Genomic DNA, 24,329 nt, shown 5'->3' on the forward strand with positions numbered 1-24,329 from the left:
CCTTGGTCAGACCACACCTAGAATACTGTGTCCAATTCTGGGCACCGCAGTTGAAGGGAGATGTTGACAAGCTGGAAAGCGTCCAGAGGAGGGCGACTAAAATGATCAAGGGTCTGGAGAACAAGCCCTATGAGGAGCGGCTTAAAGAGCTGGGTATGTTTAGTTTGCAGAAGAGAAGGCTGAGAGGAGACATGATAGCCATATACAAATATGTGAGGGGAAGTCATAGGGAGGAGGGAGCAAGCTTATTTTCTGCTGCCCTGCAGACTAGGACGTGGAACAATGGCTTCAAACTACAGGAAAGGAGATTCCACCTGAACATCAGGAAGAACTTTCTCACTGTGAGAGCTGTTCAGCAGTGGAACTCTCTGCCCCGGACTGTGGTGGAGGCTCCTTCTTTGGAGGCTTTTAAGCAGAGGCTGGATGGCCATCTGTCGGAGGTGCTTTGAATGAGATTTTCCTACTTCTTGCAAGGGGTTGGACTAGATGGCCTGTGAGGGCTCTTCCAACTCTACGATTCTATGATTCTATAATTCTATGAAAGGGTACTGTTTCAAAGGAAGAGAGGCCAACCAAGGGCAAGATGGATGGATGGTATCCTTGAAGTGACTGGCTTGACCTTGAAGGAGCTGCGGGTGGTGACGGCCGACAGGGAGCTCTGGCGTGGGCTGGTCCATGAGATCATGAAGAGTCGGAAATGACTGAATGACTAAACGACAACAAACTGTTTCATTATCCGGGCAGGCACCACAAGGGGGTGCTAGAGAGAAGGATAGTCCATTTTATGGGAATGGAGGGTGGGTTGAAGGAAGAAAACCATTCCCCCTGTTTTCCTGTTATTTCTCCCACCCGTGTCCCCATTGTGGAAATAACCTTCCTTTGTGATATGGGAAGGGGGGAAGGGGCTTGACCAGTGAAAATGGGGGAAATGGTTTTCATCCTTCAACTCTCCCCCTATAAAATGGACTATCCTTCTCTCTTTACCACCCCCTTGTGGCCTCCGCCTGGATAATGAGACAGTACAGAGGGAAGAAATAATAAAATTATACTCATGGAGCCATAGAATACTCAATGGAACAACTAAGGATTGCTCTTGCTGTTCTCAGCCTGCCATCTGCTCCTTTCACTCTGCCATTGTTAGGGACAGACAGCTCTAGGTTCTGAGCATGCAATGAGGTTCCCAAAGCCAGCACTGTTAACTACAGCCTCTTGAACCTCCTGATCTGCAGAAACCCAAGAGGCTTACTGATGTATTTCCAGCAATTGTTTTATGATTATTATATGTATTTCTCCACATGGATTAAAGTAGTTTAGATGGTGCAAGAAAGGATGTTGTATGGAGGAGATTGGTACAGAGATAGATAACACCGTAAGAAAGCATTTGACTTTGTAAGAAGATTTAAAGCGAACATGAAAGGAAAATACATTCAGTGTTTCTCTAATATGCCAAGGACTATGACGTGGAATTATTGCTATTAAGAATGAAGCCTTATAAATATGACCAAGATCCTACATTGTGCTGTTGTTGTATAAATCTTTACTCACATAGTTATATGGGGCTTGTGCTACAAAATTCTTCTTCTGAATATCAGTGGTGAGCAATCTGTTTAATATGTTCCGAGACACTGGCTTTTTGTCCTCTGTGCAATGCAAAATGTCGAGTGGCTGTTTGCAATATTTGTAAATACGTGGGTCCACCAAAGACAATAATGAATAGCCATGCACCATTCAAAATTGTGCAACTGTATGTCTGGAATTCCAAAGGTTGATCCCAAATAAAGTAAAATTGTTGAATGCTGAGCCAACATGTATGTAAATCTGATTGATTCGACTACTCTTCTAGTTCAGACTCACAATCAGATTGAAGTCCATGTGAAATGGTTACATTTGTGGAATGCTGCTTGAATATTGAATACAACTTTAACTGAATATGTCTGTCGTCCATTGGTTGAAAAGTGAATCCCATGTCATGTCCTCCAACATTTCACAAAGGGGAAACTGGGATACATGTGGCCAAACAATATCATTGTGGTTGTGGCTACATGGTCAAAATGTAGTGGACTTGTTGATTAGCTACTGTGGGAAGTCCACATAATACAAGCTTGGATTTGCAGTAGGACAAAAGCATGAGATTTACTTCAGAGCTTCCAGGACAGTTCCCAAATTAGCACAGTTGAAAGGTATGCCACATATAAGAAAACATAAATATGTGTATGATACCAGCAAAGCTCCCCTCCATTTTCTTTATTGAAAAACACCAAAGTCTTGAGACCTTCAGAAGCAGATTGTGAAGGCTGAACAAGACCCAAACCACTCTTTAAAGCATGGCATGACTAGTTCCAGCCTTAGGGACAAGCAAATTGGATCATTAGCCAAGGTCCTGAACTGATGACGATACTAAGCTGAGCTGAGAGAACACCAAGCTAAGTTCATGGCTGTGGGTTTTCTTTTTAATGCACCGCCTTGGAAATTACTGTTATCTACAAATGCAGGCTGCATTACTTACTATTTTATCCAAAGCTTTTATACTTCTGACCACAATGCGGGACAAGATATAGTGTTGAGAAATGTAGTATGCAGGTGTTCCCTTTCTTTTACCATTCCAACAGGTCACTTATTGCTGGAAGAACCTTTCCCCTCTTCTATATTAATGGCAACTGGATTGTATATACTGCCTTTATCGAAGACTCTCATTCTCACATCCATGCAACCGCAATATAACGAACCTGCTGCTTCAGGAGGCTGAAATAACATCTTTAGGCTTTCCCATGTTTTCTATTTATATAGCAAGAAAGGTGTATGTACATTATATTCATCCAGCTAATATGATAGAGGTCTCAGCAGATGATGTTATCATTTTACATCTGCCTATGGGAACTGTGCAGTTGGTCACCTTTTGTGTCCTTTCATCTTACAGTTTGAGGGTGAGATACAGAAATCTCCAGGGGTTAGTACAAATCATGAAAACTGGACAGTGATAAAAACAGAGGAAGAAAATCAACTCACTTGATTGGTGGTGCTGGAGAAGAGCTCAATGGAAAGACAAATACATGGGTCCTAGAGCAGTGGTTCTCAACCTGTGGGTCCCCAGGTGTTTTGGCCTATAACTCTCAGAAATCTCAGCCAGTTTCCCAGCTGTTAGGATTTCTGGGAGTTGAAGGCCAAAACATCTGGGGACTCACAGGTTGAGAACCACTGTCCTAGAGCAAAGTAAAACCAAACTCTATCTAGGAGCACAAGAGGACTAAACTGTAACTGCAACTGTCATACTTTAGCCATATGATGAGAAGACAAAACTAGAAAAGGCTATACACCATGGAAAGGTGAAGGGAAGTAGGAAAAGAGGAAGACCACATTCCAGATGGATACATTCAATCAGAGAACAAACAGTCCTGAATTTGCAGAACCTGATTAGAACCATTGACAATAGGGTTACTTAGAGGTCTTTCATTTAGACAATTGTGATAATTCAAAATCAACTTGAAGGCAATTAACAATTACAACCACCAAAGTTCTCATTCCTATCTTAATTGGGGCCGGGCTGTGGCGCAGGCTGTTGAGCAGCTGCAATAAATCACTCTGACCATGAGGTCATGAGTTCGAGGCCAGCCCGTGGCGGGGTGAGCACCCGTCAATTAAAAATTAAAAATAGCCCCTGCTCGTTGCTGACCTAGCAACCCGAAAGATAGTTGCATCTATCAAGTAGGAAATAAGGTACCACTTATAAAAGTGGGGAGGCAAGTTTAACTAATTTACAACATTGGAATGAGGAAGTGAGGAAGTGCCGTCAGAGTGGATGATGAAGCAGCTGCTCCGCCCTGTGGCCAGAATCGAACATCCCCTCAGGAGAAGGTTAAATTGCCTCTGCGTCTGTCTGTCAGTCTGTCTCTGTCTCGGTTCAATGTGTTTATGGGCATTGAATGTTTGCCCTATATGCATATAATGTGATCCGCCCTGAGTCCCCTTCGGAGTGAGAAGGGCAGAATATAAATACTGTAAATAAATAAATAAATAAATCTCATCCCTACCTTAAACCAACTCTTTATAATGATCCAATTTTATTATGCTCCACGTTGAGGTTAAGAGTTGTTTGCTTAGAATCGCTTAATAAAACCATGGTGGGGTGAGATTCCAACTAAGAATTTCCATATTCATGGCTTAGTCTCTTAACCATTAGGCTGCACTGGCATGATGGATGGGTCAGTAGATATCAGTGGATTTGCTGTTTACTGCAAGAGTTATTCTTCTCACAATTACTCAAAATCATTGAACTCCATTGGAACAAATAAACACCAAGACAGATTGAGCATGCTTCTGCACTATAGTTTGACATCAGTTTAACTGCTGTATCAAAATGTTGGCCCCCCGGTGGTGCAGCGTATTAAAGTGCTGAGCTGCTGAACTTGCAGACCAAAAGGTCGCAGGTTCGAATCCAGGGAGCGGAGTGAGCACCCGCTGTTAGCCCCAGCTTCTGCCAACCTAGGAGTTCAAAAACATGCCATTGCATTGGATCATGACAGTTAAAGAGGCATCAAACTGCAACAGTTCTACTCTGAGTCCTACCCAAATGCTTTCTGGACTGCAACTCCCACCATTTAATCTAATGCAATTAGTTGTGCCATTTTGGTAACGGCAGGAGCTGTAGTTCAAAAACATCATGCAGAGAAAGACTGATAAAAGCAGCCGATTTTGTGGGATGCTCATAGATGTTATTTGTTTTTGTGTGCTGTCAAGTCATTTTCGACTTACAACAACCTTAAAGTAGATGCCTTAGTGGGGTTTTCTTTGCATGATTTGTTCAGCAGGGTTTGCTTTTGCCACAATCTAAAGCTGAGAGGGTGTGAAGTCTCTCTCAGGTCACATATTGGGTTTCCATGGCTTAGCCATAGCCCAGGGCTCAAATCACTACACCACATAATCTCTTTTATTATTATTATACAGGTAACCCCCAAATTATAAGCATGCAACTTACACACAATTCATAGTTAAGAACAGAGGCCAGACAACAGGAAGTGAGAGAAATCTACACCTTGGAAGGGAAATCCACTCTTGAAAGAGTTATCATTGGAAAAGACGTCTCCACTGAACAAGCCACATTTTTTAAAATCCAATTACGACGACAGAAAGTGAAGTGAAATCTTCTGAACAGGGGCACAGTCTGCAAAACAAACATAACCCATCCCTGTACTATCCAAAACTTGGAGTTATGCTTTAAAATGTAACTCAAATTCAGCTTAAGAACAACCCTGCAGAACCTTATCTTGCTCATAACTCGAGGGTTGCCTGCATTGCAGTGGGGGTTAGGCTAAATCTTACGAATGCCAAAAACCATCTTAGTGATATTAGAGTAAAGATTAAAAGTTGAATTAGGAGCTTTCAAATTCAAACACCACATGGAGAACACGAAAAGCCTAAACTGGAACTCAGAAAAGCTGGTTTCAGTTCCAGGGTCATGAACTGCATTTTGCTGGGCTCCATTTATAAGGAGCATCTACATTATAACACATTTTCAGAAATCACACTAATGTTTTCATAATGCCATGGAGCCATTTAAACCTGAAGCCAATGTGTATTATGGTTTAAGTGTTGGACTAAAAACCTAGAAAATCAGGGTTATAATCGCCACTCTGCTATAGAAACCCACTGAGGGGCATTGGGTAAGGCACACTCTTAAATTTAAGGAAAAGCAATTGCAAACCCTTTTGAATCTATCTTGCAAAAACAAAACCCCATGATAAATTCACCTTAGGATTGCCTTAGGTTGGAAACAACTTGACAGCACACAAGAATCACCCTTACACTTGGGTTTGTTAAGTGCTTGGCAAAATCTTTGGTTCCATCCAAAGTCCTCAGGTAAGTTCTGGCTCCAGAGGTGGTGACATCTGTTTGCCTTCCATTCATCTGTTACTCTAGCCATGGGTTAACATGGAAATAGCAACCAAAAACATAACTTACTAAATTACCAAGAATGTCCTCAGATACCCAGAACGTCATCCCATTGTTAGGTGCTCTAAAAAACTCTGAGCAATATATTAGGCCAGTGATGGCCAACCTATGACACGCGTGTCAGCACTGACACGCCTAACTATTTTTGCTGACACGCTGCCACATGCAAATTGATTGGATGACTAATGTTTTTGTGGCCAAATTTGGTGTGATTTGGTCCAGTGGTTTTGTTGTTTACTCCATGGGAATTATGCACATTACACACACACACATACATATAAAATATCATTCTATTATTATTCTATTATTATTGTAGTATATTATTATATTATTACTATTATATTATTATTATATTATTCATTATCCATGACTACATTGAAACTACAATAGAGAGAAATCAGCGTGGAAACTGCAAGAGGTACCATAGATTGTTGCACATGGAAATAATGGTAGTAAATAGTTTTTGATTTATTAAATACAGTTATATATTACAATTATATATTTTTGTTATTTAAACTATATATATTGTGAAATTATGGGTTTTTTTCTCGAAGTGACACACCACCCAAGTCATGCTAGGTTTTTTGGTGAATTTTGACACACCAAGTGCAAAAGGTTGCCCATCATTGTATTAGGCAGCTTCCTGCACTTGGCTACTACTGCTAGATAGATAGATAGAAATGGAAATGTTAGGAAGACCAGAGACAGTAAACCTGCCTATAAGTTCATCTAAAAAAAACATTGTATTGGTTGATGGTATAGAATCACAAGGACATATAATTGTTGAGTTGGAAGGGTCTCATGGGCTATTGAGTCCAATCCACTGCTCAATGCATAATCTGCAGCTAAAGCATTCCCAACAAGGAGCTATCCAGCCTATTTCTGAAAATGCCCAGAAAATGAGACCTCTCCACCTTTGTAGGCAATTGGTTCCCTTACCTAAATGGTGTTCTAGGAAACAGTAGTTGTAGTAAGTTTATTGGAGACAGCCAATGATGTTGTGGTAACTTTTGAAATGTGGGCACTACCTATAACAATCCTGACTAGGGATAGAACAAATGTTCAAAAATATGTATTTCATGTATAAAGTTATCTTTGAGGAGGGGAAATCTGAATTGATACTAATCTTCTTAGTTTGGGACTTACTCACTTCATTTCACTTTATTTCTTAATTAGTCGCTCTCCACCAGAGTGCTCCGAGCGACTTACAATTTAAAATATCATTCCACAATATAAAAACATTCAACATAAAAACATAGAATTCACCAAATCTGCACCAAATTCGCATGTGGTTGATTTGCCTCAGATACATTTTCTGAATTTTAAACACAGGAAATAGCCTTTTCTGTGCATTATTTGGATCAACACTGGATCTACACTGACCACTATATAATGCCATTCAAACTACATTATATGGCAGTGAAGATCCAGCCTATGCTTCTGTTCATTGTATTTCAATATACTAGCTCACGGAAGACAACCCAAACAGTTTTTTTGTCTTCATAAAGTAAAATTAATCCACAAAATAAACAAGGAAAAGATGTATGATATTGTAATACCTTTTATTGAACATTTATTAACATTCAGATGTGGAGTTAACATTCTCGCTATAAACGCACATAACATTCAACACTGATAATTTCATTTTACAAAATGAATTAGTTTCAAGGACAAGATAAATATAATTCTTAAGGAAACAATGTGACTTCCTTTAAAATGCTTGGAGATTTTCTCCTCCTTCGCTGCAGCTAATTGCATTTCATTATAAGCGAGTCATGGCACATTTTCAAAACAGTAGATATTCCCGATTGACATCACGGTCCAGATCCTAAATGCATTTGCTTATGAATAAGATGCCTCGTAGAATGGAATTTGTTCTCAGGCACGCTTCAGACTGCAACCAAAATATACATTAAGCCAGCACAATTACCCATCTGCTATTCAGAATAATTTCATAGAAATTTATGATAATTGTGGAAAGAAGAGGAGGAGGAGGAATTATCTCTCCTCCTCCCCTAAGGATAGTAGTTTATTTAGCATTTTGTTTTAAATTTTCTCTACAAAAGGGATGGTGCAGGAAAGCCAAGTTGCAATAAAGCTAATTCAGTTTTAAGTATTTTGGAATGTATCATAACACACAACTAGCCAGCGTGTGGATAAAACATTACCAAGCACGGGGTAATATTGTAAAAAATAAAGTCCAGGCTTCCTATCCTAGTATTTGCATCACACTGCTTATCTGGGAATGGAGAGTATTTGTAGAAGAGAATTCGAGGGCAGAAAGAGTTTGCTTAGCCGCTGCCTATCAATTCTCTCTCCTGGTGATGTTTCTCATCTTTTTCCTCCACATGAAGGATTAAACACCGCTCTGTTCCTCGCCACTATGCTCTTTCCCTGTGCAAACACAAAAATGGAAAGCCATGTTTGCCATGGCAACATGCAATTCGGGCAAAAAGACTCACTGGACAATTTCAGGATGTAATAACAAAAGTTCAAAGAATGGGTCATGACAAGTCCTGCGGTTATCTTCTTATCCTTTCCCTCTCTTCCCCTTTTCCAAACACAAGGAGATCAAAACTTTCTACTCCTACTTTTATCTTTTTTCCCCAAAATGTGGTTAATAAAAACAAACCGTGATACCGGTTTATGGTTTGACATCCTGGTTTGTTAAAGCATCAGACTTAGAACAAATTGCCATTCCATGAGCCTGGATGGATCAAGGAACTGTGGTTAGCCCAAAGATTAAATGAGGCATGGGCCAACTTTGGCCCTCCAGGTGTTTTGGACTTCAACTCCCACAATTCCTAACAGCCGGTAGGCTGTTAGGAATTGTGGGAGTTGAAGTCCAAAACACCTGGAGGGCCGGAGTTGGCCCATGCCTCATTTAACCTTTTGATCATCAGTGCACTGAATCCTGGAACATTTGCAAGAGTCTCAATACTATGTTTGCCCCATGCCCACCTTTGGGTGGGAAAGTCTGAGTCTGTTCGGGCATAATGCTTTATTGGGATTGTTGTGGAACAATTAACTAAGTCCATTCTGAAACTAGTCCTGTGAAAAAAAGGGCAATTGTGAAAGCCCAACTCTCACATACGGGGATCATCTTATGAGGCACCTGCATGCTTTTATTCTAGTTTATTCCAGAAAAAAAGGGAGAGGGCTAAAAGAAAGCAGGCAGAAAGGCTTATATCTAATATTTTAAACTGGCCATAGCTGAAATATCATTGGTTAGTCCCAACTAGAGTAGAGTACACATGAGTAAACCCAATGGATTCAATAGCTCTGCTTTAATTGAGACTAAGGAGCCCTCAATGGCACAGTGGGTTAAATCCTTGTGCTGACAAGACTGATGACTTGAAGGTTGGGTTGCTGACCTGAAGGTTGCCAGTTCGAATCCAACCCGGGGAGAGCGCGGATGAGCTCTCTCTATCACCTCTATCACATGAGAGAAGTCTCCCATAAGGTTGGTAAAAACATCAAAACATCTGGGCAACGTCCCTGCAGAAGGCCAAATCTCTCACACCAGAAGCGACTTGCAGTTTCTCAAGTCGCTCCTGACATGGAAAAAAAATGAGACTAGCAATAGAATTTAGCTGACTATGTTTGGGGACTAAATATAAGCAATGTAATGAACTCATTGCAGATGGAGTCCAGATGAAATGGTTAAAGACTACTGTTTCATATGTATATACCCAGAGTCCAAGGTGTGTGCGTTTTCCCTGACATATAGATTCATTTAAATGACTGAAAATGCCACTGAATTCTATGAAATATATTTTTGCTCTTCCTTGTTGCCCTTCCCCAGAATTACCATTATTTTATTCAGTTAAATTATTATTAACTGAATTATTTTTTGTTCCCTGTGGTACTATGTATTTTAGGGAAATATGACATGGAAGAGGCTCTGAATATCGCCACAATCAAGTCAACAATTGTGTCCGGCTGTCATCTCAATCCTTCTTGTGCAGCGCCTTCTCTTCTTCACACCATCAATGAAGACATTGTCTTGAAGAGCAGTCATGTCTCTCAGGGGAATGACAAAAGACACCATGAGGAGAACAGTCCTGTCAAAACAGAGGATATAAGAGACAAATCTCAAACCTGGGAGACATGCATCATTTTCACTAAATGAAAATAAAATGTCACATAAAAATGTAATTAGCCAGTAAGGAGTAGATCAACACCATTCATCAGGTCTGTTTTGAGATGATGCTGGGTGAACCCGAGAAATTAACATGCTATTAATTAAAAAGTATTGGGAGGCCAGGTCTAAATCATAGCATTCCTCCCCAGGTAATCTGATACGTCTAACAAGAAAACACTCCCCATTATGTTTCCAGTTTTGTATGACATTGGTGCCTCTTACAGCTCAGCCAGTCTCTGCTCTTTGATTTGCAATGTGGCTTCTGCCATTTAAGTTACATTGATACTATAGAATGAATGCAGTTTGACAACACTTTAACTGCCATCATTCAGTGCTACAGAATCATGGAGGTTTCAGTTTTACAAGGTCTTTTCCAAACTACAACTCCTGGTATTCCAAAGCTTTGAGCCATGGCAGTTAAAACAGTTCCAAACTACATTAATTCTAAATTGCGGATTTAATCTTAATGTCCTGGATCATGTTTCCATCTCCAAGTTGTTTCAAGTGGGACCTGTTTTGCCCCATGGACCCACAAAAATCTATCCATTTGGTGGCCATGGGGTTTAGACAGCTTCTCAGTTGCCAGCAGACATTACACCTAGAAAATGCCAAATCTCATCCGGTCTTGGAAGATCAGTGTGGTTGGCCCTGCTTAATATTTCAGTAGAGGATTACTCACAATACCAGGTGCTGAATTCTCTTGATCTGACAAGACAGTCCCAATCAATCCCCTGTCATCTCACTTTTTTTACTGTCTAATTCCCCTGTTCTCCTGCTCCCACTTTTCTCCTTTGCCCTCTGCTTGTGGCAGTTTCTGCAATCTGACTATAAAATAAAGTGGCTCCTACAAATTTGCATGTTTACATGTTGCAGATTTGATCAATACATTCTAAGATTTTCTCGGTCCTCCAGCATGGTTAATTTTGAGATGTATTCTCTTAAGTATAAAAATAGTTTTTTAATTCAGTTTTCTGCTTTCATGGGGTCCTGCACCCCTAGCCCCCATGAAAGTATTTATTATTTGTGGAATTTCTATACCGCCCTTTTCAACCCCGAAGAGGAATCAGGGAGGTTCACAGTGTCAGGGCGGATCACAGTGAAGGGCCGAAGTTTGCTCATGCCTGGGTTAACCTTTGGGCTCGCCAATTGTAGTTTGCACTCAATTCATTCAATAGTGGGGAGAGGAGGGCATGGAAAGTGAAGAGCAAACTGCTGCAACCTGTCCTACTTTGTGCATTAACCCTTTTTCATTCCCACTTTTCAGCTGCTTTTAAAACGTGCCCGTTTCTTTCTCTTCATCCCACTTTCCCTCTTTGTCCTCAACCTCTGAGTTTAAAGTACAAAACTACATTGTATTTTGGATTCTTGCCTTTCCCAGTAGACTCAGGCAAAAGCAAACTGCTGCAGCCTCTCCTAGATTGTGTGGTCTTTCTCATTAATAACTTTTTCATCTTGACCACATGCTGTTATTGCTTGACCTCATGGTCAGTTTTAATCTGTGAAAGATACGGATATGACCTCCATATTATCCTGAATACATCCAGACTTGTACAATTTTGGAAATTAAACAGGATTGTCCATGGTTAGTATGAAGATGGAAGACCACCTACAAACAACCATGGAATGAAACAGAATATGGGCGATGAAACATTGGACTAGATAAGCTAATGGTATGATTCAGAATAAACTAGGCTCCTATTTTGCTACAACATATTAGCTTACCAGAACTAAGGAGAGTGGGTTTGTTGATACACATTTAGATTTAGTCCAAAAATGAGCTATGCTATAAAATCATACACTGACAACACTGGACTAGACGGAATTGATGGTGTGATTCAGAATAAGCCAGCTTCGTATTTTGCTGTGACATATTAGCTTGCAAGAAATAGGAAGTGTGGGTTTGTTTATATGCACACAGAAGTAGTAAAGCTATGCTCTGAAATCACACACATAGTAAAGCTTTTATTTCCACCAGATCACCATAAAAGCAGAACGATAATAATAGCCTATTCAACCACAGCTGTGAGGAAAATGAATGGAGCAGGGACAAGTATCCAAACTCCTTTAAATGCTTAAAGTACTGTATAAATGATAAGTATTAACAATGCCTGTCGTATGGCGAAGGCAGATGGGGACTGCAGTATCAGCCCGCAGAGACCAGAGGACTAACCCTGTGGGATCGTAGCAGACCACTTTTGTTTTGGTAATTTTCCCAGAAGGAAAAATGGGACAGCAGCCACCTGGATTCCAGGCTAAATACTCATCTCAGGTGAGGCTTAGAACAGAAGGGAAAAGAGAACAGAGCTTTTCTTGTCAGCACAGAAGACTCAAATGAACTTGAGAGAAGAAAAACAAGTAGAAAGGCAGAGGGAATATTGGTTAACTAAATTTTGAAGATACAGGTTGAGCATCTCTTATCCAGGACCCTACCTAATCTGTAGACTCATGTAATGCAGTTTGACTGCATTTGAAACTGAATGATATGGCAATGGAGATGGGGACCAAAATTCTTGTGACCAGAAGTATTTTGAATTTTTTTCAGATATTGGAATACTTACATATACAGTAGAGTCTCACTTATCCAACACTCGCTTATCCAACATTCTGGATTATCCAACGCATTTTTGTAGTCAATGATTTCAATACATCCTGATATTTTGGTGCTAAATTTGTAACTACAGTGGAGTCTCACTTATCCAACATAAACGGGCCGGCAGAATGTTGGATAAACAAATATGTTGGATAATAAGGAGGCATTAAGGAAATGCCTATTAAACATCAAATTAGGTTATGATTTTACAAATTAAGCACCAAAACATCATGTTAGACAACAAATTTGGTAGAAAAAGTAGTTCAATACGCAGTAATGTTATGTAGTAATTACTGTATTTATGAATTTAGCACCAAAATATCATGATATATTGAAAACATTGACTACAAAAATGCGTTGGATAATCCAGAACGTTGGATAAGCGAGTGTTGGATAAGTGAGACTCTACTGTATAGTAATTACTACATAGCATTACTGTGTATTGAACTAATTTTTCTGTCAAATTTGTTGTTAAACATGATGTTTTGGTGCTTAATTTGTAAAATCATAACCTAAAAAGGCTTTTCCTTAATCCCTCTTTATTATCCAACATATTCGCTTATCCAATGTTCAGCCAGCCCGTTTACATTGGATAAGTGAGACTCTACTGTATATGATAACTTGGAGATGGGACCCAAATGTAAACACAACATTCATTTATGCTTCATATACACCTAATAGACACAGCCTAAAGGTAATTTTACACATAATATTTTTAATAATTTTGCACATGACACAAAATGTATGCACCTTGAACCATCAGAAAGCAAAGGTGTCACCCATGTGGACAATTTTGGAGCATGTCAGATGTCTGGATAAATAATATTCAACCTACATCTAAAACACCCCTCACAAAGTAAATAAAAAATAAAATAAACCCAGGCGTGCAGAGCTGCCTACATCTGGAACATAGTTTGGAAGAGTTAAATTTTCAGAAATAGAGATGTAGGGGTTTTTTGGGGGAAGGGCTTTCAGCGCGTAAAACATTAATATTATTGGTTTGGCCCAATTTATTTATTATTTATTACAATATTTATATCCTGCCCTTCTCACCCAACAGGGGACTCAGGGCGGCTTACAATAAAACACACATATAAAAACTGTATAATACACTATAAAACAGTTAAAAGTTACATAAGACATTCATAAAACGCATTATAAAATACAGATAGGCGTGTTCAGGTTTAAAAGACTGGGTCCAATGAGTAAAAACTCTAAGGCAGTGGTTTTCAACTCATGGGTCCCCAGATGTTTTGGCCTTCAACTCCCAGAAATCCTAACAGCTGGTAAACTGGCTGGGATTTCTGGGATTTGTAGGCCAAAACGCCTGGGGACCCACAGGATGAGAACCACTGCTCTAAGGGAAGAGCTTTATAGTATCCTCAATATTCACTGGGGTTAGAGTTGCAAGTAAAAATTGCAAATAAAAGATTTTTTAAGTATTATTTTAAATCTGAGAGAACTTCTCTCTAGGGACTCTTCCACACAAGTCCAAAACCCATGATGAGTTTCAGATCAACCTGAGACACCCAAATGATGCCTCTGTTAATCCGGATCAATTCAGAGAAACTGGAATTTCCCAATTTGTTTTGGATTTTAAAAAACACCGGAAAGATCCAGACTTTATTGCAAAGTCCAGATCTTTTCAAGTGTTGGACCTGTGGGGATTGACTTGTTACCACCTTCAGCGATTCCAGGAGTCAATCCCCATTGCCATCTGGTTCTTTGGATACCTCCACCTTTCCCTCCTGTTACCCATTTCTCCTGTAAACTTACTGGAGGGGTCTAAGACCTTCAGAGAAAGTTTCTGATGTGTCAAAATGAGAGAGGGAGGGATTCTCCTCCAGTAAGTGAACAGGAAAACCTGGGATTTATAATAATAATAATAATAACTTTATTTTTATACCCTGCCTCTATCTCCCCAAAGGGGACTCAGGGCAGCTTACATGGGGCCAAGCCCGAATAAAAACAGTAGCAGTATAAAACACAGCAATAGACAAAAACATGCAGAATTAAAAAAAATTAAACATTAGCCGATAAAAAACAAGAACTAATAAAAGCATGGATTAAAACAGAGAGATTGTAAAAGTAGACTGGGTAAGGGCCCTACATGTGGCTAAATCATGAAAGGAATAAGGATTTTTAATCCCAGTTCTTTTCACAATTTGGGCCTGTCGTAAAGGACCCTGAGAAACTCAAGGTCCTTCAGTGCAATTCTATGGTAACTTTCATCAGATGCTGACTGTATAGTTACTCTAGAAAATCTAAATCTAAAAAGTGGCCATATTTATCAAATCTGGGAATAATCAAATCTACAAAAGTTAAATGTGGATAGTAAAGGTAAAGATTTTCCTCTGACATTAAGTCTAGTTGTGTCCGACTTTGGGGGGTTGGTGCTCATCTCCATTTCTAAACCAAAGAGCCAGTATTGTCTGTAGACTCCTCCATGAGCATGGAGTGCTGTTACCTTCCCACTAGAGCAGTAACTACTGATCTACTCACATTTGCATGTTTTCAAACCGCTAGGTTGACAGAACCTGGAGCTAACAGCAGGAGCTCACCCCACTCCCCGGATTCGAACCACCGACCTTTCGGTCAGCAAGTTCAGCAGCTCAGTGGTTTAATCTGGTGCGCCACCGGGGGCTTCATAAATGTGGACAGCTGATGATATTTATCATCTTGTAAAGCTGGAAGGAATAAACATTGTGTTTTTACTAGGGGTAAGAACCAGGCTCTCACTATCTTGAATTAGGGCTTTTCAATTCCCTACAATTCTGGTTCAGCACCAAGATTTCTGTAAGCAACTTTTTTTCTGGTGCTCTGAAGGTGCATGGAAATTTTCAGGGTTGTATATGTTCAGGTTGAGTATAGAATATGTTGTTGTTGTTGTTAAGTCTAAATTTTGATTTCAATTTGCACACTGTTTAAAACCTTGTGATTGGTTTTTCAATGCTTATTAACAACCTCACAGAACCCAACAGTGGTGCTTTGTTGTCTCTACAAAAAATAATGCATTGAAAGTATCGTTTAGGGATCTTTAAAGATCAGAAATGTCCTTTTTGGTGAAAACTAGAGGGAAGCTTTGTTTTGAATGTGCAAGAACATTGTTTCAAGTTTGTGAAATTTAAGGGACTCTATAATAAAATCCGGTTTCCTAGAAGTCATTGTCACTCAGCAGGTGTACCATTCTCAGATTCCTCTTACGGAAAATAACCTGCCATCATGTACTGCATTATAGAAAATGGTGCACTCTCTTTCAATGTGCTGCCTACATCTAATCAAAGCAAGAACATGGTGTGAGATGCATCCATCCTAAAATCCACATGAATTAGGCCTAAAAGCAACAGGAGTTAAATAATGAAATGTCATATATATGAATGGAACATAACATTGAGAACAAGTTGTCATTGTGTGCCTGCAAGTCATACCTGACTTATGGCAACCCTAGAACAAACTTATCATACAGTTTTCTTGGCAAGATTTGTTCATCCTTTTCCATGCTCTGTGGTTGATCCATAGAAGGTCATCCAGTAGGTTTCCACAACCAAACGTGGATTCAAACCCTGGTTTCCTAGTCTCCTAGTCCAACACTCAAATCACAAGACCACACTGCTTGAAGAAGTTGTCCTTTGATAAAGAAGATATTGTTATGGTTTTTCTAACTAGTCAACTCTATATTCCTAAACCTAATGCCATTCAAATGCATTGGACCAGGCTGGGGATCAGGGACTCTGTAGTCCAGCATAACCACAGACCATCACTTTCGAGACAGCTGATGACTTAATATACCAAACTCTTCAGCAGCATTCCTGGAGGCACAAAGAGCATTTTTCTCATGTCTTCTTCTCTCCTTCTCTGACTTTAAGTTCCCTGATTACCCAATGCAATTTCCCAATCGCAACAAATAAGGATTATCAGATTACTTCCATGCAGGCATGGACAATTTTTGGAGAGGAGAAAGGACCTAATTACGCCTGTATCTTCCTTTGGCTAGATAACATCAGGAGATGGAGCTGTCTGCCAGATGTTAGAATTAGACTACGGTCATCCAAAACCACCTAATCCTCAGCTAAAGTACTTGTTGAAACCTTTCCACTTGGTATCTCAGCCAACAATCCAGCTTTGGACCATCTTCACCTTATCATGATAAAGTCGAGGGGGAGATCATAATCTACTTGGTTGATGTTTTATGAGCCAGCTGAGTGGGCCTAAGCGAGAAGAAAGAGCTCCATGTAAATCTCCATTTTATCTAGGACAGCAGCAACTTGGCACAGTTTGCAAGGATTAATTGATTTGTTGTTGCCATTTACAAGACTCTCCAGAAGGGTTATGTATACACTTAGTTTCCTCCTTCCTGCCCAGCCATTGTAATTGCTCTGCATCCACTTTCTGGCTAGTAGCATACAGGCTGTATGAATTGTCCTTATCCCATTATATGAAACGAAATGTAGTCAGGGCTCCATATTCACAGATTTGACATCCCTGATCCCACCACCATCCATGTTTGTAAAGTATTTTAAAAAGAAATTGAAAAAGCAAACCCTTGATTTTGCCATTTTATATAAGGGATGCTATTATACTACACCACTGTATATAATGCAGTGATTCTCAAACTCTTCTCCTCCAGATATTTTGGACTTCAGCTCCCATAATTCCTAACGTGGAGCCCCCAGATGGCATAGTGGACTAAGTGACTTGAAGGTTGGGTTGCTGACCTGAAAGCTGCCAGATTCGAATCCCACCCAGGGAGAGTGCGGATGAGCTCCCTCTATCAGCTCCAGCTTCATGAGGGAACATGAGAGAAGCCTCCCACAAGGATGGTAAAAATATCAAAAACATCCGGGCGTCCCCTGGGCAACGTCCTTGCAGACGGCCAATTCTCTCACTCCAGAAGCGACTCAAGTTGCTCCTGACACACAAAAAAAATTCCTAATGTGGTAAGCTGGCTGGGAATTCTGGGAGCTGAAGTCCAAAACACCTGGAGGAGCAGAATTTGAGAAACACTGATATAATAGCATTTGAGAAATCACAAATGTTGATATCCACAGGGTGTTGTGGAACCAAGCTCTAGCAGATATCAAGGTCCCACTAGAAACAAGCCTTTTAGATAAGATTTATATCCCAATTTCCAAAGAAAAATAGATTCTGTGACCATGTATATGTGTGAATGCATTTGCTTTATAACTATCGACCTTGTCAGAGGGCCGCCAACATTGCTCCACTTCATACCGTGTTTCCCCGAAAATAAGACAGTGTCTTATATTAATTTTCGCTCCCAAAGATGCTCTAGGTCTTATTTTCAGGGGATGTCTTATTTTTCCATGAAGAAGAATTCACATTTATTGTTGAACAAAAAAGGTTGGAAATTTATTATATACTGTACAGTAGCTGTCATCACAAACCAGCATAACCAGACAAACTGTGAATCCTATCAAGAATTTCTTGTTACTCCCAATATTTCCATGTACAACACTCTATGGTATGTACATTTACCAGTACATTTACTGGTGTTCTGTTCGACGGGCATGCTTCCAAATAAAAACTTTGCTAGGTCTTACTTTTGGGGGAGGCCTTATATTTACCAATCCAGCAAAACCTCTACTAGGTCTTATTTTCTGGGGATGTCTTATTTTAGGGGAAACAGGGTATAATGGTTGGGGGAATCCGGCACCTCACACTGCCAAGGGTGATCAGATGGAGGAAGCTCCATGGGTGACCTGGGCTAATATCAGTGCATGCCACCGATTTTTGCCCCTTGTGATGAGGTAGCATGTTTCATACGTAATGACACCAGGGCCACACAGCCATATAACCCAGAACAAGGGTCCTCAAAGTTTTTAAAATTAGGATTGTTGTTGTTGTGTACCTTCAAGTAATTTCACACTTAGGTCAACCCTAAGTCTAAAGTTTAGGACAAGGGCCAAGTAAATGACCTTGGAGGGGCCTTAGTTTGGGGACCCATGATCTAGACGATATCATAAGACCATAGGTAAGCAAAGACACCTCCAAAGACCATCTAAATGGTCTCATAAGACCATCGGTAAGGAAAGGGACCCTCAAATGCCATCTAGATTATCTCATCAGGCCATCAGAAGACCATAGATAAGGAAAGGGACCCTCAAAGGCCATCTAGACAATCTAATAAGACCATAGGTAAGGAAAGGGACCCTCATAGCCCATCTAGGCAGTCTCATAGGACCACAGGTAATGAAAGTGACCTCCAAAAGCAATCTAGATGGTCTCATAAGGCCGTAGATAAGCAATGAGACCTTCAAAGACAATCTAGACAATCTCATGAGGCCATAAGTAAATAAAGAGACCTCCAAAGACCAGGTAGATGTAGGTCAACCCTAAGTCTAAAGTTTAGGACGGAGCCAGGTAAATGATCTTGAAGGGCCGCATCCGGCCCACGGGCCTTAGTTTGGGGACCCCTGACCCAGAATATCAAGGCAGATAATTCACAATATCTGCTTTCAACCTGGATTACTTGAGTCCACACTGCCATATAATCCAGTTCAATGTAGGTTTTATACAGCTGTGTGGAAGGGGCCCCAGGAACAATCCTAGCCAATACATAGGTGAATCCAATTGATGCAGTGCTTCTAATCTACGGATTGACAACATATAACCTCTTCTAACCACTGCAGGAGTCTACCGTATATCATGCAGCTGTGGACAAGTCTACATAGGGACCACCAAATGCAGCAATGCCCTGGCAGGAATCAAAGAATATAAAAGGCGCTGTAAACTGATTCAACCAAAGAAGTCAGCTATAGCATAGCACTTGATGAACCAACCTGGACACAAAATATTAATTGAGAACACAGAAATTCTAGAGCACTCTGACAACCATTATGTCAGGCTACACAGAGAAGCCAGTGAAATCCACAAGCATGTGAACAATTTCAACAAAAAGGAGAAAACCATGACAACGAACACAGTCTGGTTACGAGTATTAAAAAACACCAGAATCAAGACAGTAAATAATGAACACCACTCAGAAACAGGAGAACTCCAGACAATAAGTAATCAAGTGCCAATTAACACCCCCCAAACAGAAGGTACCACCAGGCAATAGAGACCAGGCTATCTTTATGCAGATACCCTCACTGGTTGGCTTTGTAGCTTCATGGCTACTCAGTGCCATTCAAGCTTGCTAATTACAACATTCACACTTGCTTTAACGAAACAATGGTTCTTTCTCCCACCCTGGAAATTCCACAGGTCCACTTGCTTCACTGCCAACAGAACCTCTGAGTATGCCTGCTACAGATGTAGGCAAAACATCAAAAGAGAATGCTACTGGAACATGGCTACATAAAACTCACAGCAACCCGGTGACAACATATAGTCCTTAATGTGGATTGATTTCTTAGATATAACAACCACAAATGCGACAGTGATGATGATGATGACAGTGACTATAAAATTTTCTAGGAGCCTTTTTGGCCGGAGAGCATGTTAACAACATAAATCTCCAAGTGCCAAGAAATAAATGGTCACATAGACACATGAGCTGCAAACTTTCCCCTTCAATAGATGACACCCAGAGAACTGCAATTGGCTCTCCACTTCCATGGGGAGTCCCACAAAGTTATTTGTGGACTTTTGCTTAGCCCTCATGCAAAATTAGAAAAAAAAATAATTCTGGAGGAGGCAAAGGGGAAATGGGGTGCCGCTACTGCAGACCTTGGGGAGGGGGGCTCCCCATAATAGTCCCAGGAACTTCCTTGTCCCCTGCCTTTTTTCCACTCACTCACTCACTCACTCACTTATTCTCCTTACCCTCCTCTTCTGACCTGTGTGTGTTTCACCAGGGCAAAAGAAAGTAGGAGTGCAAGGCCTTTCTATTTCCCTGAGCAGTTGTTCACTGTCTCTCTCCAACTGGGCATGGAAACAAATGGGCACCCAGTTCTTCCTTTCCTTTGCCCAGGTGAAACAGGCAGACACAGCAGCAGGAAGGGGAGGTTCAGGGTCATGGCCAAATTAGCTGCCTCAAAAATTCCTCTTCCTTCATGCCACATAAGTCCATTTCACCCTAGCAAAGGAAGGGAGGACTTGGGTGCCCCATCTTTGGCACACCTGCTTTTCTGTCTTTCTTATGCCCAGGAGGAGGAAGCTAGTGAAAAATTGGTTACAGAGAAACAGGGGATAGCAGTTCTTCATGGCACCCAGCAAACAACTTTTAAATCTGAAGGCACTTTCCAAGGCATGAGTGGGAAGGTTAACAGCTCAAAGGATAAAGGAAAGAAGTCAGACCCAATGCAAAACCTGCCTTTGGATCCTGGCCATAAAAACTCCAGTAATCAAATTGTCACAAGATCCACTCCCACACAGCTTTGTTGTGTTTTATTGGAAGAGAGTTTTGCTGAGCCTCTGCAAATGTGTCTCGGGCCATTGACTGATATCAAGAGCAATGGGTGCCAGGCACAAATGGAAGAAAACTGTTTGGTTTTGTTTGCCCAGCCGCCTCAAGATCCATTCCAATATTGACCCTGTGCTTCCATCACCCACACCTGATAGTTCTTGTAATAGTCCTACATCAGCATATAAACTCAAGTTGCCTGGATAACCAAGCAATTTGTATAGTTCGGCGCCATGAGACAAATCAAAGATTGGGAAACCTGTTGTTTCACCATCCAAGTAGGCAATGCTACACAAAATAGTGGTCTGAAATGTCTTTGTTGCATTTATTTGTAAATCAAATAAATTTTACACTGTTGTGGCTGAGAGTCAGGTTCTTTATTTTGGAGTATATCCACACTGCATCACAATAACACTTTGGTTTCACCACTTTAACTTGGCAGTTAAAGTGGGATTGCACTGCGAACATAATCTTTTATTTCAATTCAGTACATACTCATGGCAACATGTATAGGATGACTATTACTTGTTAGTTGCAGTTCTGTTCCACTTTTTCATGGAAAGATCAAAATAAGATTATAGTAAGGAAAAAAGACAGCAACTATAGCATTCCCTAAGAGCCTTTTTATAATTATAATAATAAATATGTTTTTGGCTATAGTAGGGAAAAATGTAAAAAGAGAGAGCTAATGTGGTGGAGTTATTTGAGTGTTGGGTTATGACTCTGAAAACCAGGGTTCAAATATTGAGCATGTCGCCTTCTCTCAGGTTCAGATGATAGCAAAGCCTCAAAGGAAGGCAAAAGTAAATCCTCTCTGAATAAATCTTGCCAAGAAAACCCTATGAAAAGTTTGCCTTAAGTTCACTATAAGTCGGAAATGACTTGGAGGCACATAACAAAAAAAGAAGAGGAAGAGAGAACAATGTTCCTATATTCTCCACACACCTATAAAGTCTTCATTTGTGCACTTCTATCCTTTCTCACATCCATAACAGATTCCATCATTTTTGTATTTTTTTAAATTAGATTTTTTTTTCATGTCAGGAGAGACTTGAGAAACTGCAAGTCACTTCTGGTGTGAGTTAATTGGCTGTTTGCAAGGACATTGCCCAGGGGAATCCCGGATGTTTGATGTTTTACTATCCTGTGGGAGGCTTCTCTCGTGTCCCCACATGGGGAGCTGGAGCTGACAGACAGGAGCTCACCCACTTTCCCTGGATTCAAACTGCTGACCTTTCAGTCAGCAGTCCTGCTGGCACAAGGGTTTAACCCATTGCACCACCGGGGGCTCCTCTAAATTAGAAATTTGATCTTTTTCTTAAAATATACATGTACACTTTATGTGTTTTATATTATTAAAGCTGTATACATCTCTTCAATGTTTGCTTCCTGCACCCCAGCTAAAGCTTTCAACATAAAGAAAACACACAATTTTTTTTCTATGTGCACCTTTCAAATATGCACATTTTAATGCATCCACAGTCATGTGTCAAAATGTAGTTTCTAGACTAGATATTATTCCAGTTTATGGATGGTCAAGGAAGCCCAGACTGGATAAAGGCTACACGAAAAGGCTGCCAAATCAGATTCTTCACTTATCCTTACGTTACAGAAGCATTGTACCCACACAGACCTGTGTGGAAATTTAGTTTGGAGAACTGGGGAAAGGTCACAGCTCAGAGTCTCAGAAATGTTTGGTTGTGGATGACAGCTCTCGGAATCACCAGCCAGCACTTGCCGGCTGGTGATTCTGAGAGCTGTCATCCGAAAGAGGAACTTCTCCAAGCTCTTGCTGAATTACATCCTTAACTGGCATGTGAAAGAATTGCTGGCATTTCTTTTTAAAGAGTAAGATAGCAAACTGGTATGGAAGGACATCTCTTCTTGGGACCTTAGAAAGCCAATGGCAGCCAATATATACAGCACTGGGCCAGGTGGATAAAAAGTGTGACTCAGCTTCATAGGCAAGCATTACAGGCAACTATGGCTTCCCACATCTTGGCCATAAACAACACAACAAGATATGCTTTGGCTGTTAAACAAACTGGAAGGGGATATAAGCTTAGAAAAGAAGACCATTGGCCTCAGAAAAAGCAGCAGGAACAACACAAAGTGTATGCCGAGTTGTTTTATTGATTGCTTGCTTTACTTTGATTGAAAAATACAAACTTTCTCAGTACAGCATAGAAAAGAACACATTACGCAAATTAGGGTTTGTTTTGTCCTAACAAGGAAAGAACTTGTTGGATTCCATCTGTAAGCCTCAGCACTAACAATAGGAGGGAAACATGCCCCAGTCGGAAATCGTAACAAGGAAGAACTGACATTTCTTTAAGGAGTCCAATGTAACACTTCGGAAATACAAAAGAACAGGAAAGAAACTTTTAAAAAGAAGAAGAAGAAGATCATACCTTCCGGAGATAGTCCTCATGTTTTGACATTCAAGATGACTGCCATGTTATGCCAACCAGACTCCTGAAATCTGAGGTGTCCAATTGTCTTGCTCTCCCGGTTTTCCTTCTTCTGCTTCTTCTTTCCAGGAACCTGGGGGGAGAAAAGGATCGGTGTTAATACCTCCTTTGATTTTCAAGAGCCCTTTAACAGAGCTGACCCAAGAGATCTTTCTGACCACAAAATACCCCCTCCATTTCATGCACAGAAAGCAACCGGATCCACAGCTGAACCTAACTTCACCACTGGTGAGGGGATTGGGTCCTCCATCACAGCTGAGTGCTGTAAACCCTGTCCTTCAAGTGAAGGAATCATTTAGAGGTTCAGGAGGAATGGATGAAGAATTGTACTACAACTCCATACCATCACCTGCTTGAAAGTAGTTAGTAAAGGTAAAGGTTTCCCCTGACGTTAAGTCCAATCGTGTCTGACTCTAGGGATTGGTGCTCATCTCCATTTCTAAGCCAACGAGCCGGCGTTGTCCGTGGACACCTCCAAGGTCATGTGGCCAGCATGACTGCATGGAGCGGTACCTATTGATCTACTCACATTTGCATGTTTTCAAACTGCTAGGTTGGCAGAAGCCGGGGCTAACAGCGGGCGCTCATTCTGCTCCCCAGATTTGAACCTGCGACCTTTTGGTCCGCAAGTTCAGCAGCTCAGTGCTTTAACACACTTTGCCACCAGAAGTAGAACCAGCTCTGCTCTTTAGCCTACAAAAACCAGTAGTTTTTGTTTGCCACCAAAATGCAATATTTTTTTCCAAATTCATTTCTTTTGAAGCTTGTTGTATAGCCTCACAATCATCCCAAGATCTGTAGGCTACACTCCAT

General features: G+C 40.6%; 1 protein-coding gene across 13 annotated transcripts in view; it reads right to left on the bottom strand.

Annotated features, from left to right (window-relative positions):
• dlg2 (discs large MAGUK scaffold protein 2) overlaps positions 1-24,329 on the bottom strand; it is a 1,295,060-nt gene that overhangs the window by 1,179,652 nt on the left and 91,079 nt on the right. The gene's annotated exons all lie outside the window — the stretch shown is intronic.

Source organism: Anolis carolinensis, chromosome 3, assembly GCF_035594765.1.
Source record: "Anolis carolinensis isolate JA03-04 chromosome 3, rAnoCar3.1.pri, whole genome shotgun sequence".
Taxonomy (NCBI): Eukaryota; Metazoa; Chordata; class Lepidosauria; order Squamata; family Dactyloidae; genus Anolis; species Anolis carolinensis.